The following is a 10,803-nucleotide window of genomic DNA, read 5'->3' as shown; positions in this document are numbered from 1 at the left end:
TTATGTAGTTGGTAACTATTTAAAATGTTGCCTCTTGGCTGTGGATGTAGCTCAGTAGAGTGCTGTCCTAGTATGACACAAGGCCTTGGATTCGAACCCCAGAACCAAAAACAACAACAACAACAACAACAACAACAAAAAACCAACGTAGCTTCTTCCATATAAATATATGCCTGTGATTTCTTCCTCTAACCAATAATCTTGATTTCATTATAATCAAAATACTTTAAAACAAAGATCAAATACAATCCCCTCTGTGTGGAACAGCCTCTCACTGTTGCCTGCTGCCTCCACTACTGAGTTTGTCTTCTGTGTCATCATGTGCAAAGTGCCCAATAGTAACCTGTGATTATTCAAAAGCTAAAATGAACAAAAAGAAACTAACAATACTCATCAATATAACTGACTAAAAGGAAATATATAGCTAGAAGATATTCTATGATATCCAGATCTGTTAAACCTACCAAAATTAAATCAAAGCAAGTTATTCCTGTGCTGATTCCCTTGTCTCCACCCATCTAGTTGCCTCCAATAATTTCAGAAGTGTCGTGGTAAATTTTTCTTCCAAAGGATGAAACAAAAGACAGGATATAATTTTGGAAAAATGAAAATGGGACAATCTAAAAATGATGGAAATGATAATTTCCATTTCTAATTTAAATAATGTTTTGATTGAATTTTTATGTTTAGATTATTGATGATAGCTCCTTTCAGAGAGAATAAGACAGAGGGTATTTTGAACCTTGGCACATGCTCTAATTTTGAAAGCCTAAAAATAAGTGAGTGCTGTGGTTTGAATGTTCCTCTCCAAATTTATTGTGTTAGAAACTTAATCCTTAATGCCACAATGTCAAAAGGTGGGATCCCTAAAAGGTTAGGTCATGTGAACTACACTTTCATGAATAGACTCAGGCATGGATCACAGGGTTGGGTTAATTATCCTGTTAGTGAATTACTGAGGAAGTGATGAGTTTATTGTTCTCTTTCTATTTCTTTTTCTGTCTCTTTCTCTCCCACTCTCTTGCCTTTCTACTTTCTACCATGGGATGATGAAGCAATAAGATACTTATCAGTTGTGGCCCCTCAATTTTGGAAGTCCCAGTTCCTACAACCATGAACCAAGCAAATTTCTATTCTTTATAAATTTATATAATCTGATGAACTTTGTTATTGAAGCCCATAACAAACAATGATAGTGGGTTTAGAGTTTTGTACAAATTAATTTTTAATAATTGACTAATATTTATCATTACTATATTAAAAATTGATGTTGATGTTACCTGTTATTGAAAACAAATTTTGTTTTCAGATTTGTTCAGTTTGTAATGTCATTATCACTATGAATTACATTGTTCATTTTTAAGGCAAATATTTTATTAATGATTTCTAATTATCTGCTATCATGAGGAAACTTAGAATCACCCAAATCAACTTTTTGAGATTCACGGGAATAGTTATTGCCTAATGGCTCTTTTGCATATACTTTACAAAATGATCATTTAGAAGTGGAGTTAAATTGTTTAGGTTTTCACTGCATTTTCCATTTAGTAATCACTTGATAAACTTTGTCTTGTCTACCTTCGTTAACAGACAGCTTTATTTATAATTATGAGACAAATTAGAATGATAGAAAAAGAAAGGGATCATAATAACAAGAGCTGATATACATGAATTGTTTTGGTATTCTATGCATTAAAAATTTTCAAGTACTATACTTTTACTCAGAGGTCCAGACGCATAAATACTAATGGCTTTTCACATCAACTAGAAGGCAATTAGACTCACTACATTTAGAAATCTACTTAATAACTTTCACATGTTGTACATATAATACTTAAAATGGAGAATGATATACTCTAATTACCATGTTAGAAATAAGGTGGTCTGATGCTAAATTTAACTAAATTTAGATTACTAAACTTCCCAAATTTAAAAATGGTGGCATTTAAGTGAAAATCTAGATTTGTCAGATCCCAAAGCCCATATACTTAACTACTATGCAATATCAGTAATCATGTTTGGTAGGGAAGGATATTAAAGAAGAACTCATAACTTTGTTAGATTTTATTAGGATAGAGTTAAGGGAAAAGAAAATGAGTTTTAAATGGTTTGAGTTAATGTACCAGTGAAGGGTAGTCAACAGTGCAGGAGTATAAAAAGCACACTGTAATTGTGATCAATAAACTAGCCAGGCATTACATTTACAGGAGCAATTACATTAAGACAGAAATAATTTGAAAGTTATTTTAGGAAATTTCAATCTCCTAAAATTGAGATCAGATGTGACTGTTAAAGAAATAATATAACTTCATTATATTATCAAAAACTGAATAAAGAAATGTAACCATTAATCATTCTAATTTACCCAGTTTATCTATGAAGTGCATATTATTAAAATACTTATGGCAGATATAAAATTAATGTTTATTGAACATGGTAACAAAAATAAAATAAAAATAAAATTTAAGTTAATTACATATGCAATTTTCACACAAAGCTAAATATAAATGCTTGGTTTGAGAAGTTTCTGTTCACCCAAGAGAGAAAATTCAACTTAAACCAGTGAATTGAAGAAAATTATTGAGCTGAGTGTTCTCAGCAAATATTTTCCTTCAAGTTTCAATGTGGTGATTCTCATATGATATCTAAAAAAAATGTCATTTCTTTTTTCCTTTCTATTAGATGTTAAACCATGCAGAAATTTTATTGCATCTTTTTGAGCTGCTTCTGCAAGCATAGCAGATTGTTTTTCTTGCAAAAACTTGCCTAACACATAAAAAGATTTGTTAAAATAGCTATAAAAGTTAAGAATTTGTTTTTGTTTCTACTACTTTAGTAATCTGATAGGAAACATTGATAGGACTGAAAAGGTTAAGAATGTAAGAATTAAGTTCTGTTTTCCTGGAACCTGAAACTCATGTAGAAGTTGAAAACAACTCCCGGAAATGCCCACTAAATGTGTGTTGAAATCTCCCCTGATCATCTGGTTGCTCTACGAAAACAACCCCTCCCAGAAACCATGCAATGATTGGCTATGCTGTATGTGAAGTCCCTGCCCTCTCTAAGGAAAGTATATAAGCTCTGCTTAAGCTTTTCCCGGGGCTCTCTCTGCTCTATTCAAGTGAGCTCTGAGCCCCAGCATGCTGGACCCCCAATAAACCCTTTGCTGTTGCATGAGACAGTCTCTTGGTGGTCTCTTCCTCCGACCTTTACATCTGGAGGTTCCACCGAGATCCGGCAGCGGCAGACGAAAGACCCCAACGGGCTCCTCTCGGGGTAAGTAAGGCGCCTCTTTCCGGTTTCAGGTTTCAGGTTAGGGCTTGGCAAAGTGACTGTCGGTGAAGAGTGTGAGCTCTCTCTGACGGTGGCTGACAGACATGTCACAGAGCCACAGGCCACGTCCCTGGGGGATGCCCCAGAGGACTTGGGAAATCGAGGAACAATAGTCTCCTCGACTCAGTGATATTTTGTTTCTGATTCGGTATTGCCAGCCCATCGGGTTTTGCTGGCTACTCAGTCCTGGTCTCAGTGTTGGACGTTCATTGTCTGTCTTTATTGTCTTGTCTTGTCTGTGTCGTGTGTCGTTGCTTTCACTGTTTGTGTATCTTTCATTATGGGACAGAGCACTTCAACGCCTCTGTCCCTGACCCTTGATCACTGGACCAAAGTCCGCTTAAGGGCTCAAAATCTTTCTTTTTCAGTAAAACGCCGGACCTGGCAGACTCTCTGTGCCTCAGAATGGCCCACCTTTGGAGTCGGATGGCCCCCAGAAGGATCTTTCTACTTCCCACTAATTCAAAAAGTCAGAGATATTGTCTTTCAGCCGGGGCCACATAGCCATCCAGATCAACAGCCGTATATCTTAACTTGGCAGGACCTCTGTGAATCTCCTCCTCCATGGGTGAAGCCTTTCCTTGTCCCTGCCCCCGCTCCTACTCCTTCCCCCACGATTCTATCTCTCAAACCCTCTGCTCCTCCTCCTCCTCCACCCTCTGTTCTCCCTGAGTCTCAAGATTTGACTCTACTGGACTCTCCTCCCCCTCCTTATCCCCTGCCCTCGTCCCCCAACCCCCAACGCCCTCTAAGTGATTCCCCTGCTGCTGACTCAGCCTCTCCGCCATTGGAGGAAGCTAGGCCGGCCCAGCGCCCTCCAGATGACTCCCCCGTGGCACACACAGCCCCTCCTCCCCTGGAGGAAGCTGGCCCAGCTAAAGGAACTCGCCGGCGGCGAATGATTGAAAACCCTGGAGCTCCCGTGATGCTCCCCCTCCGTCCCTACGGGCCAATGATTAACGACGGCCATGGGGGAGAAATGCAAGCCTACCAGTATTGGCCTTTCTCCTCTTCAGACCTATATAACTGGAAAAATAACAATCCCCCTTTTTCCGAGGACCCCACCCGGCTCACAGGTCTGGTTGAGTCATTGATGTTTTCACACCAGCCTACTTGGGATGACTGCCAACAACTCCTAGGGACTCTCTTCATGACAGAGGAATGAGAGAGAATCCTCCTGGAAGCTAAAAAAAAATATCCTCGGACCAGATGGGCGACCGACCGACACAACTTCCCAACATAATCGAAGCCGGCTTCCCCTTGAACCGACCCAACTGGGACCCCCAACACCTTTAAAGGTAGGGAGCATCTGTCCACTTATCGCCGGGCTCTAATAGTGGGTGTCCGAGTGGCTGCTAGGCGACCAACTAATTTGGCCAAGGTAAGAGAGATTATTCAAGGGCCTGATGAATCTCCCTCTATGTTTCTAGAGAGAATTATGGAGGCATATAGGAGATATACTCCTTTCGATCCTCAGGCAGAGGATCAAAAGACATCTGTCACGATGGCCTTTATTGGGCAAGCTGCCCTGGATATTAAAAGAAAGTTACAACGCTTAGATGGATTACAAGATATGACTTTGAGAGATTTAGTCAGAGAAGCTGAGAAGGTATACTATAAGAGAGAAATTGAGGAAGAGAAGGAACAAAGGAGGGAGAAAGAAAGGGAGCAAAGGGAGGATGAGAGAAGCAAAAGACAGACTAAGGCATTGACTAAGGTCCTGGTCACAACAACAAATAGGCCAGAAATTAAGAAACAGAGAGACAGGAAGGGATACCTGGGCCCACGCCAGAGGCCACCCCTGGCCTCAGATCAATGTGCCTACTGTAAAGAAAAAGGACACTGGGCCAAAGAGTGCCCTAGAAAGAGACAGCCACGCCAGCCAGCCATTCTGACTCTGGAGGATGACTAGGAAAGTCGCGGCTCGGATCCCCTCCCCAAGCTCAGGGTAACTTTTGAAGTGGAGGGGACCCCAATAAACTTTGAAGTGGATACAGGGGCAGTATACTCAGCCCTTAAGACCCCACTGGGCCCCCTATCAAATAAAAGGTCTCTAGTTCAAGGGGCTAACGGCAGTAAATATCGGGCTTGGACAACTAAGAGGACCATGGACCTGGGGAAAGAAAAAGTCCATTACTCCTTCCTAGTAATCCCAGAATTCCCGGCTCCATTGATGGGCAGAGATCTGCTCACCAAGCTCTGGGCCAGAATAACTTTTAACCCTGAAGGCCCCCAAGTGGAATTTCTAAATCCTTCAGTAAAAACTCCTATAGTCACGGCTTTAACTATGTCAGTAGAAGATGAACATCAACTCTTCACACCCCCCAAGACTGATCAAACAGGCAAGCTACCCCAGAAATGGATAACAGATTACCCAGATGCCTGGGCAGAAACTGCTGGGTTAGGCCTAGCCGTGAAACAACCTCCAATAACAGTGGAGTTAAAAACCTCAGCCTCCCCAATCAATGTCAAACAATATCCTCTGAGCAAAGAAGCTAAAGATAGGATAAGGCCCCATATTCAGAAATATCTGGCCTTAGGGGTCCTAAGGCCCTGTCAATCGGCCTGGAACACTCCCCTGCTACCAGTAAAAAAGCCAGGAACCGGGGACTATCGCCCCGTTCAAGACCTAAGAGAGATCAACAACAGAGTGCAGGACATTCACCCCATGGTATCTAATCCGTACAATCTGCTTAGCACTCTGAACCCTGAGCGGAAATGGTATACTGTTCTGGACTTAAAAGATGCTTTCTTTTGCTTGCCTCTGCATAAAAATAGTTGCTGTTTTCTTTCGAGTGGGTAGACCCAGAAACCGGAACGTCTGGTCAACTAACTTGGACTAGACTCCCACAGGGGTTCAAAAACTCCCCCACTCTCTTTGATGAAGCCCTCCACAGAGATCTCAACAACTTCAGAACTACGCACCCCGAAGTCACCTTGCTTCAATAGGTGGATGATCTGCTACTGGCAGCCAACACCAAGGAAAACTGTGAGTCTGGGACTCAAGCACTATTATCCGAGCTTGCTCAACTCGGGTATAGAGTTTCTGCCAAAAAGGCCCAAATTTGCCAGCAAGAAGTAATCTTCCTGGGCTATTCCCTTAGGGGCTGTAAATGATGGCTCACTGAGCCCAGAAAACAAACTGTTGTGCAGATACCACCCCCATCTAACAGGAGGCAACTCAAAGAGTTTCTTGGGCATGCTGGCTTTTGCAGGTTATGGATACCTGGGTTTGCGTCCTTAGCTGCTCCTTTATATCCGCTGTTAAAGGGAGATACCCAATTCCAATGGACCCCTGAGCACCAGCAAGCTTTTGATAACATCAAAAGGGCGCTGCTATCTGCTCCGGCCTTAGCACTCCCTGATGTAGAAAAACCCTTTACTCTCTACATTGAGGAAAAGAAAGAAATAGCACGAGGAGTGCTCACTCAGACTCTAGGGCCCTGGAAAAGGCCTGTAGCCTACTTGTCTAAAAAGCTGGACCCAGTGGCTAGTGGATGACCCCATTGCCTAAAAGCTATAGCACCGGCGACCCTTCTAATCAAGGATGCTGATAAGTTAACGCTGGGGCAAAAGCTAACCATTAGAGCCCCCCATGCCCTAGAGAGCATCATCCGCCAGCCACCAGACAGATGGCTATCAAACTCTAGAATAACACACTATCAGAGCCTGTTGCTCGACAAAGACAGAATAACGCTGGGACCCCCCGCCCCGCTTAACCGGGCTACACTACTACCTGAATAATCATCAGGACCCGTAACTCATGACTGTCAACATATACTGGCAGAAGAAACCAGTATACGACGGGATATAAAGGATCAGCCACTGCCCCACCCTGAGGTCATATGGTTCACTGATGGCAGCAGCTTCCTCCAGGATGGTAAGCGGCGGGCTGGGGCAGCAATAGTTAGCGGAACTAAAGTCATCTGGTCCTCTAGCCTCCCGGAGGGAACATCAGCTCAAAAGGCAGAGCTGATCGCCCTCACGAAGGCATTGGAGCTAGCGGCAGGCAAAAAAGACACCATATACACAGATAGCCGCTATGCCTTCGCTACCGCTCATATACACAGGGCTATCTACCAGCAAAGGGGACTATTAACCTCACCTCGGCGGGAAACGAAATAAAAAACAGAGATGAGATCCTCCGCCTCCTCTCAGCAGTGCAAAGCCCTAGGGAACTAACTATAGTGCACTGTCCAGGACACCAGAAAGGAAACGATCCCCTAGCGGTGGGGAACAGGAGGGCAGATGAAGAGGCTAATTTGGCAGCCCTAAAAGGAGTAACCATGTTAACACTTTCCACATCGGGGGAACATAAGTCAGGAGATTTAACTACGTCGGAGCACCCCGACAACTTAACATCTAAGGACACTGACACTGAACTCCTCGACTTCACTGAGCCCAGCCTGCAATTTCAGAAAGCCCTACACTACGTTAAAAATGTGCATCAACTCACTCACCTTGGTTCAAAGAAACTGCAGGCATTCCTGAAGGATCAAGAACAGAGTTTTCCACTAACCAACTCACAGCGAAAGGAAATAGCTGAACGGGTAACGAAAGCCTGTCGGGTCTGTCAATTGGTTAATGCTTACCCTTCCAAGCTTCCTGCAGGAAAGCGCCTACGAGGAACCAGATCAGGACAATTCTGGGAAGTAGACTTTACTGAAATTAAGCCAGCAAGGTATGGACTTAAATATCTCCTAGTCTTTGTAGATACATTTTCAGGATGGATTGAAGCCTTCCCCACAAAAAAAGAAACAGTGCAAATGGTGGTCAAGAAGATCCTGGAAGATATTTTTCCAAGATACGGCCTGCCTAAGGTAATAGGGTCTGACAATGGACAGGCGTTCATGGCCCAGGTAAGTCAGGGGTTAGCCAGGACCCTGGGGATTAATTGGAAGTTACATTGTGCTTATAGACCCCAGAGCTCAGGACAAGTAGAAAAAATAAATAGAACCATTAAAGAGACCTTAACGAAATTAAGCTTAGAGACTGGCATAAAAGATTGGACTATGCTCCTGCCTTATGCACTGTTTCGTGCAAGAAATACTCCCTCTGTTTCTTTGTGTAACCTCACCCCCTATGAAATTCTCTATGGTGCCCCTCCTCCAGTAAGGGACCTAACCATAACTCTAAGACCTAAGATTCCTTTCACACCCCCTTGCTTGATAGACTTAAAGCTCTTGAAAGAACCCAGCGATACCTGTGGAAACAGCTGGCCACTGCCTACCAACCTGGGGACGAAGGGACTCCACACCGATATCAAGTGGGAGACTTCGTCTACGTAACCCTTCCAGAAGTAACCGGGGCAGGCTTATGTATAGGGTCCCCACCTAAAAGTAAACAACACTTACGTACCCAGATAAAAAAAAAATTAGCACCACACAGGGTTTCCTTACCCCTGAAAACGGAACCTGGTGGGCATGTGACTCAGGGTTAACTCCTTGCATTTCAGCCCAGGTATTTAACAGCTCTGTAAATTATTGTGTAATGGTGCAGATGTTTCCCAGAGTGCTCTATCATGACGCAGGTTCATTTAAAGATCAAATAGGGGGGCATACAACCCGGTTCCGCCGGGAACCTGTATCCCTCACTTTAGCCATCCTATTAGGAATAGGAATTGCTGCAAGGGTGGGCACAGGAACCACTGCCCTGGTCCGTGGGACACAACAAATGACCCAATTAGAAGCAGCAATAGACCAAAACTTAAAGATATTAGAAACCTCCATCACAGCTTTACAGGAATCTTTAACCTCTCTCTCTGAAGTTGTTTTACAGAACAGGCAAGGGTTGGACCTCCTCTTCATGAGAGAAGGGGGCCTTTGTGCTGCATTAAGGGAAGAATGTTGTTTTTATGCCGACCATACTGGAGTTGTAAAAGAATCTATGAGTAAATTAAAAAGACACCTTAAAGAGTGTCAGCGAGAGAGAGAGGCCCAAAAAGGGTGGTCTGAGTCTTGGTTCACACAGTCCCCCTAGTTAACTACGCTTTTATCAGCTCTGGCCCGTCCATTAATAATCCTCATATTATTGCTAACTGTAGGACCCTGTTTGCTCAACCGTGTAGTTTCCTTTCTCCAAGCTCAAATTGGACAAGTTAAACTTATGGTAATGAGACAACAATATGCCTCACTGGCAGAAATAGAGTGTGATACCCCTCAATAATTATGATTTCTTACTTTTAAGATTAAAAGTAGTCAGAAAAAGAAGTGGGAAATGAAAAGGTTAAGAATGTAAGAATTAAGTTCTGTTTTCCTGGAACCTGAAACTCATGTAGAAGTTGAAAACAACTCCCGGAAATGCCCACTAAATGTGTGTTGAAATCTCCCCTGATCATCTGGTTGCTCTAGGAAAACAACCCCTCCCAGAAACCATGCAATGATTGGCTATGCTGTATGTGAAGTCCCTGCCCTCTCCAAGGAAAGTATATAAGCTCTGCTTAAGCTGTTCCCAGGGCTCTCTCTGCTCTATTCAAGTGAGCTCTGAGCCCCAGCATGCTGGACCCCCAATAAACCCTTTGCTGTTGCATGAGACAGTCTCTTGGTGGTCTCTTCCTCTGACGCTCGCCCGACCTTTACAGGACTAAAAATAAAACTAGTATATTTTGAGCATAAGAAATGATATCTAATAAGAGTGAACTCTGTAGAGGTAAATCATAATGGACTCACTAAGTAAATAAAAGCAAAATGCAAAAGAAATATGATTTACTTATCTAAAGCTTCATATTATCTCAGGAAAATATTAACTATATGAAAAGCTGTTTGATGCTTTTAGTGAAATTTATTAAAATCTATTAGGGCATAAAAGAAGAAAATTGGATACTTGGGACTTCCTTATTGTACTTTACAATGTATCTGCCAGAGTTAATTTCCCGTCAGTCAGTACTAGAATTCACACTTCTGGATGTCCTGTAACATCTTGCATTAACTGCCTTCTCATTCTGTTACTGCTCATTGAGGGATTTACTGGAGTTCTAATTGATCAGATTAATCGGCATAAGCACTCAAACTATTTTTATGTTCATTACTCACATTATAAACAATTGTATAACCAGCTTATAATAAATAGAAATGGGATTAGAAAATGACTCCTTGAATTTTAGGCCAATAAGAATCACACATCAACAAGAAATCTACTCAGACACTGATTAAGAAAAAATGAGAATTAGAAAATAATGTATGAAATTGAAAAAGTATCAGTTTTAAAGGTCACCACAGAAGACCTGAAGTGATCACTATCAGAAAAATAAAAAATACATTATCTCTATGAATGAGACAGATATGAAATAAATTAGAGAACCTTAGGAATACCTTAGACTGACCTAACAAAAAATTTTTAAAATGTTGATACATCTCTTTTAAAACAAAACTTCCGAATTATGACACATAATAATAGAGAATCTTCCAACTACTGGAGTATTGAAAAGCATAATTAGAGCCATTCCCACAGAACAAGGAGAGTACCAGGATA

The 10,803-nt window shown here is 42.1% G+C and overlaps 1 pseudogene; it reads left to right on the top strand.

The window, feature by feature from the left end:
* Positions 1-3,366: 3,366 nt before the first annotated feature.
* Positions 3,367-10,803, top strand: part of LOC107140949 — a 23,403-nt pseudogene continuing 15,966 nt past the window's right edge.

The sequence above is a fragment of the Marmota marmota genome, unplaced genomic scaffold (assembly GCF_001458135.2).
Source record: "Marmota marmota marmota unplaced genomic scaffold, marMar, whole genome shotgun sequence".
NCBI lineage: Eukaryota > Metazoa > Chordata > Mammalia > Rodentia > Sciuridae > Marmota > Marmota marmota.
The sequence above is the reverse complement of the archived record's forward strand: the minus strand, read 5'-3'. Positions and strand labels throughout refer to the sequence as shown.